Here is a 7,023-nt window from a genome sequence, read left to right as displayed (position 1 = left end):
AAAGTGAATAGATAAAATCCATCCCAGGCCCCATTCTCATTTATGCCGAACGTTTGATAGAGATCGGTCGGATGGTTTAAGAGTTATTACGTTTTATTTATTTTTTATATCTCCCGCTCTAGTAAGTTCTACCGTCAAAGTGAATAAATAAAATCCATCCCAGGCCCCATTCTCATTTATGCCGAACGTTTGATAGAGATCGGTCGGATGGTTTAAGAGTTATTACGTTTTATTTATTTTTTATATCTCCCGCTCTAGTAAGTTCTACCGTCAAAGTGAATAGATAAAATCCATCCCAGGCCCCATTCTCATTTATGCCGAACGTTTGATAGAGATCGGTCGGATGGTTTAAGAGTTATTATGTTTTATTTATTTTTTATATCTCCCGCTCTAGTAAGTTCTACCGTCAAAGTGAATAGATAAAATCCATCCCAGGCCCCATTCTCATTTATGCCGAACGTTTGATAGAGATAGGTCGGATGGTTTAAGAGTTATTACGTTTTATTTATTTTTTATATCTCCCGCTCTAGTAAGTTCTACCGTCAAAGTGAATAGATAAAATCCATCCCAGGCCCCATTCTCATTTATGCCGAACGTTTGATAGAGATCGGTCGGATGGTTTAAGAGTTATTACGTTTTATTTATTTTTTATATCTCCCGCTCTAGTAAGTTCTACCGTCAAAGTGAATAGATAAAATCCATCCCAGGCCCCATTCTCATTTATGCCGAACGTTTGATAGAGATCGGTCGGATGGTTTAAGAGTTATTACGTTTTATTTATTTTTTATATCTCCCGCTCTAGTAAGTTCTACCGTCAAAGTGAATAGATAAAATCCATCCCAGGCCCCATTCTCATTTATGCCGAACGTTTGATAGAGATCGGTCGGATGGTTCAAGAGTTATTACGTTTTATTTATTTTTTATATCTCCCGCTCTAGTAAGTTCTACCGTCAAAGTGAATAGATAAAATCCATCCCAGGCCCCATTCTCATTTATGCCGAACGTTTGATAGAGATCGGTCGGATGGTTCAAGAGTTATTACGTTTTATTTATTTTTTATATCTCCCGCTCTAGTAAGTTCTACCGTCAAAGTGAATAGATAAAATCCATCCCAGGCCCCATTCTCATTTATGCCGAACGTTTGATAGAGATCGGTCGGATGGTTCAAGAGTTATTACGTTTTATTTATTTTTTATATCTCCCGCTCTAGTAAGTTCTACCGTCAAAGTGAATAGATAAAATCCATCCCAGGCCCCATTCTCATTTATGCCGAACGTTTGATAGAGATCGGTCGGATGGTTCAAGAGTTATTATGTTTTATTTATTTTTTATATCTCCCGCTCTAGTAAGTTCTACCGTCAAAGTGAGTAGATAAAATCCATCCCAGGCCCCATTCTCATTTATGCCGAACGTTTGATAGAGATCGGTCGGATGGTTTAAGAGTTATTATGTTTTATTTATTTTTTATATCTCCCGCTCTAGTAAGTTCTACCGTCAAAGTGAATAGATAAAATCCATCCCAGGCCCCATTCTCATTTATGCCGAACGTTTGATAGAGATCGGTCGGATGGTTTAAGAGTTATTACGTTTTATTTATTTTTTATATCTCCCGCTCTAGTAAGTTCTACCGTCAAAGTGAATAGATAAAATCCATCCCAGGCCCCATTCTCATTTATGCCGAACGTTTGATAGAGATCGGTCGGATGGTTCAAGAGTTATTATGTTTTATTTATTTTTTATATCTCCCGCTCTAGTAAGTTCTACCGTCAAAGTGAATAGATAAAATCCATCCCAGGCCCCATTCTCATTTATGCCGAACGTTTGATAGAGATCGGTCGGATGGTTCAAGAGTTATTACGTTTTATTTATTTTTTATATCTCCCGCTCTAGTAAGTTCTACCGTCAAAGTGAATAGATAAAATCCATCCCAGGCCCCATTCTCATTTATGCCGAACGTTTGATAGAGATCGGTCGGATGGTTTAAGAGTTATTACGTTTTATTTATTTTTTATATCTCCCGCTCTAGTAAGTTCTACCGTCAAAGTGAATAGATAAAATCCATCCCAGGCCCCATTCTCATTTATGCCGAACGTTTGATAGAGATCGGTCGGATGGTTCAAGAGTTATTACGTTTTATTTATTTTTTATATCTCCCGCTCTAGTAAGTTCTACCGTCAAAGTGAATAGATAAAATCCATCCCAGGCCCCATTCTCATTTATGCCGAACGTTTGATAGAGATCGGTCGGATGGTTCAAGAGTTATTACGTTTTATTTATTTTTTATATCTCCCGCTCTAGTAAGTTCTACCGTCAAAGTGAATAGATAAAATCCATCCCAGGGCCCATTCTCATTTATGCCGAACGTTTGATAGAGATCGGTCGGATGGTTCAAGAGTTATTACGTTTTATTTATTTTTTATATCTCCCGCTCTAGTAAGTTCTACCGTCAAAGTGAATAGATAAAATCCATCCCAGGCCCCATTCTCATTTATGCCGAACGTTTGATAGAGATCGGTCGGATGGTTCAAGAGTTATTATGTTTTATTTATTTTTTATATCTCCCGCTCTAGTAAGTTCTACCGTCAAAGTGAGTAGATAAAATCCATCCCAGGCCCCATTCTCATTTATGCCGAACGTTTGATAGAGATCGGTCGGATGGTTTAAGAGTTATTATGTTTTATTTATTTTTTATATCTCCCGCTCTAGTAAGTTCTACCGTCAAAGTGAATAGATAAAATCCATCCCAGGCCCCATTCTCATTTATGCCGAACGTTTGATAGAGATCGGTCGGATGGTTCAAGAGTTATTATGTTTTATTTATTTTTTATATCTCCCGCTCTAGTAAGTTCTACCGTCAAAGTGAATAGATAAAATCCATCCCAGGCCCCATTCTCATTTATGCCGAACGTTTGATAGAGATCGGTCGGATGGTTCAAGAGTTATTAAGTCACAAGCATAGTTACTTTCATTTTTATTCATATCATATACAATATAATAGAAAGAACTAGTACATACGTATAATCATGAATGAAAATTGCTATTAAAATTTAAACCAAACCACACAAAACAGAAAACTCATATCGTCAGCGTATTTGAGGTTAGTTAAACAGAACCTATAAACACGTAAAACGGTTAAAGAATAATACCACTTGGTAGTGATGTTACTGCTATCAATATGGAAAACTTTGACGTTATCAATAATGTCTCGACCTTCTAGATATATATAATAGGTAGAAATTCCCAAACATCACTAATAATTTGTCATCTCACGAAATAAGGCATGTAATTCGGACCACTGAAAATTTTCTTAAAACTTGGGATTTGCTGCCTGCAACTCTAATTAGATAATGTTCGATCATGGATAGTATTAGAACAACTGATTACATCCAAACCTCTGATTGTATTTAGATAAAGAATCATAGGTGGATTATAGATAACAGTAGAATAAAGCATCATATAGCTGGATTGCATATAACAATTGGATAAAGCATCATAGCTGGATTGTAGATAACGTACGATAGCTGGATTGAGATAACATTCGGATAAAATAAATCTTTGAGTTCTACGTCCCACGGTTATGTCGGTTAGGCTAAAGGAGACGGCGATGATGAGTGAAATGGTGGAATGAAGAAAGTGGGAGGAAACGGGAGAACCCCGAGAAAATCCACGCACACGGTGTTTGTCCACCACAAAGTCCACTTGGTAGGGGCTGGGATCGAACCCGGAACCCCAAGCAACAGAGGTGAACGCTCTACCACTGAGCCACCGCAGCCCCTAACATTCAGATAAAGGATCATAGCTCGATTGTAGATAACATTCAAATAAAGGATCACAGCTAGATTGTAGATAACGTTCTGATAAAGCATCATAATCTGGATTGTGCGTAACATTCGGATAAAGCATCATAGCGGAATTGTAGATAACATTCGGATAAAGCATCATAGCTGGATTATAGATAACATACCGATAAAGGATCATAGCTAGATTGTAGATAACATACCGATAAAGGATTATAGCTGGATTGTAGATAACATACCGATAGAGGATCATAGCTGGATTATAGATAACATACCGATAAAAGATCATAGATGGATTGTAGATAACATTCGGATAAAGGATCATAGCTGGATTGTAGACAATTCGTATAAAGGATCACAGCTAGATTGTAGATAACATTCTGATAAAGCATCATAAACTGGATTGTGAGTAATATTTGGATAAAGCATCATAGCGGAATTGTAGATAACATTCGGATAAAGAATCATAGCTGGATTATAGATAACATACCGATAAAGGATCATAGCTAGATTGTAGATAACAAACCGATAAAGGATTATAGCTGGATTGTAGATAACATACCGATAAAGGATCATAGCTGGATTGTAGATAACATTCGGATAAAGAATGAAATCTGGAGTGTTGATAACATTGGAATAAAGCATCACAAACTGGATTGTGGATAACATTCGGATAATAGCTTAAATCTAAAACACTGATAGATGGAATGATGGGTCAAAGGCGGATCAAGGACAATATTTGGGATGATAATTCATATCCTGATCATGGATAGATTTTGGTCACATCCAGATGCCTAATAGTAATTGATTGACGGACTATAACTTGATAACAAAATAGTATTCGGATAACATATGATAACTAGATCATCACAATAGCATTTGCATGATAGGCCGTAAACGTATCACAGATAATACTCAAATGACATTACAATAATACTTTACAAATAATCGTACCTCTGAACCGAACATCTTAACAGTTCATTTTTAGCTCTTTTCCTTGGTTCCACAAGGCGAATTTCAAAATAATATCTTTAAATATACTGTGGCCTTTGATTTCCCTTCTCCTTGTCATTGTTGTTGTGGGGTGTTATGATTCTAGCGTATTCATCAACTTCTTCTCTGAGGCTGATGTGTATCTAGAGTTTGTTCAAACTTTAGATATAGAAAAGGTAGAGAATCTTATATAAAACTTACGTTTATAATTTGATTCAGATAGGTTGAAAATTTTCACTTGTATGTGAGTGTATGTACAGTACATTGATCAGGGTAATGGAACGAAGGGTTGGGTAGACATTGATACGTTACTTTTTCAACAAGTAAGGTATATGAAAAGTGTAAATCTGTTGAAATTTCGATTTCAGCTTTATTTTTAGAATTACCATCCTTAATTATCCTATCGTCGTTTGAAATATTCCAAATCTTTCAGTTTAACGTGCCACGATTATACCCGTTAGGCTAATGGAGATTATGATTACAGCAAGTGAATGATGATGGAAGATTTGGTGGAATGAGAATATGGAAGGAAACGACTTACAGATGTTGTCCATCACAAATTTACATGGCCGGGATCGAACCAGGGACCCTACGCACCAGAGACCAAGCGCTCTACCTCTCAGACTCCGTACCCCTATGCCGTTCGAAAAATTGAAGATAATATAATGTTAGCTTCACAATACAAAACAAGACTTTGGGTAGATAGAGGCAACAGTTGAAATCCTTACTGAATTCAGTAACTACAAAATAAGATTCAGTGATTTTTCCCCCCTCTTTCTTTCTTAGTTGATTCACAGTCACACGAACTTGCATTTAATATTTAGCACTAAATTTGATTGTTTTACACTTATTATGTGAGACCAAGGCACGAAATTTCAGATCTGGATTCAGAAGCCAGATCAGAGAGTTTGGTCAGCATTTGACGTTTAGGAAACAAAATAAAGGCCAAATGCCTATAGCTAAACTAAAATAATTGATCAACAATGGCGTCCTAGCGATCGGAAATTTCGAATTTTGTGTTAGACACTGTTATTGAAAACATAATATTTTTAATTGAATTAATAGGCTGTATTATACAGGGACCGGCAAAAAGACCTCCCGTATTTAGAGAAGAAGCTCTGAGAATTATAGTGGGGATACAGCAGAGGAGGGGGTATCGATAGGTAACAGTATACGCGCCATTTTCAGCAGTCGCAATGGTGTGGCGCAGTGAGCATCGTGCGTTTCTTGTGGAGGAATATATTCGTAATGGTGATTCTATGATTACTACTCAACGGGCATTTTGCCTTAAATTCGGACTCGGCTGACATGATTCTGTTCCGGATAGAAAAAAAAAAAAAGACTATTTAAGTTTGGATATCAAACCTTATAGCAATACGTTCTGTACTAAGAAAAAATCGCCTGGCCGATTTTTTTAAGTGCTGAACGCTTTGGCGATTGTTGGATCGACGCATTCATCACACGCGCCACATTTTCCGGCGTTGATACAGTCCGAGGTTGGCCAGGTATCAGTTATCACATTATCTGTGGATTTCGGTCACAGTCAGATATTGAAGAAGCAGATAGAAATGTTACAAATGCTTCATTTAAATCCGCACGTTTCTCTATCCTTTGAGATGTACATACGCGAAAGTAAAGGAGTCAAATGATTCTCTGATGCTTAGACATTCTTCGAAAATTCTATTGAGCAACGCATAACTTTAAAACAGTATTGCACAGTGATTCAATGTTGAAGCGCTTATCTTTATTCAGAGTGGTCCATGGTTCGAACCAAGTCCATGTTAGTTTGTGGTTGGCAACACCGTGTCCGTAATTCTTCTTTCAGTTCTCTCGTACCCTCTTATATTCTCATTACTCCAATTCTTTCTAATCACTCCTTTTTATTAGTCATCCGTCTCCTTTAGCTTACAGGGGACAAACATGGTATAGGTTTCATTAAAGATGTAAGTTTTTTTGAATCAAAAGATCCAAGGCAAAAATTTTCTCGTAGGCCTTATATCTAGAGAACTACATATAGTGTAGCCAAACCCAAACTATCAGTTAAGTCAGTATGATGTGCTTATTCCGTAAACGACAACAACAACAACAAAAAAAAAAAAAAAAAAAAAGTACGAAAACTCGATTCAGAGGCCGTTCAAAAATTTTGTGGCCCAGGATCCAAAAATCTATTTGATTCAATCAAAAATTTTCTTGTATGCCTTATGTGTGGAGATCTACGTATAGTGAAGCCAAA

This window comes from Thermobia domestica, unplaced genomic scaffold, assembly GCF_964235325.1.
Source record: "Thermobia domestica unplaced genomic scaffold, izTheDome1.hap1.1 HAP1_SCAFFOLD_443, whole genome shotgun sequence".
Taxonomy (NCBI): Eukaryota; Metazoa; Arthropoda; class Insecta; order Zygentoma; family Lepismatidae; genus Thermobia; species Thermobia domestica.
Note: the sequence above shows the minus strand (reverse complement) of the source record.